The following is a 444-nucleotide window of genomic DNA, read 5'->3' on the forward strand; positions in this document are numbered from 1 at the left end:
AAGTGGTTATTTTTGGCTCTTTCTTCTTTTTTGATGTGTGCAGTTATTGTTATAAATTGGCCTCTGATAACTTCCTTTGCTGTGTCCCAAAGATTTTGCTATGTTGTGTTACCATTCTCTTTTGATTCAAGGAATTTTTTAATTTCAATTTCTATTTCTTCTCTTACCTGGTCTTTCTCAAGGATGGTGTTGTTCATTTTCCATGTGTTGTTTACTCTTTTTCTGTTGATCTCCCTATTGTTGATTTCTAGTTTAATAGCATTATGAACTGAGAAGACACTTTGCAGTATTTCAATGTTTTTAAATTTATGAAGGCTTGCTTTGTGGCTTAACATATGGTCTATCATGAAAAATGTTCCATATGCACTGGAAAAGAATGTATATTGTGTTGTTGTTGGGTGAAGTGCTCTGAAGGTGTCTGTAAGGCCAAATTGGTGGGTTGTA

The sequence above is a fragment of the Orycteropus afer genome, unplaced genomic scaffold (genome assembly GCF_000298275.1).
Source record: "Orycteropus afer afer isolate SDZICR_OR568_19922 unplaced genomic scaffold, OryAfe1.0 scaffold00408, whole genome shotgun sequence".
NCBI lineage: Eukaryota > Metazoa > Chordata > Mammalia > Tubulidentata > Orycteropodidae > Orycteropus > Orycteropus afer.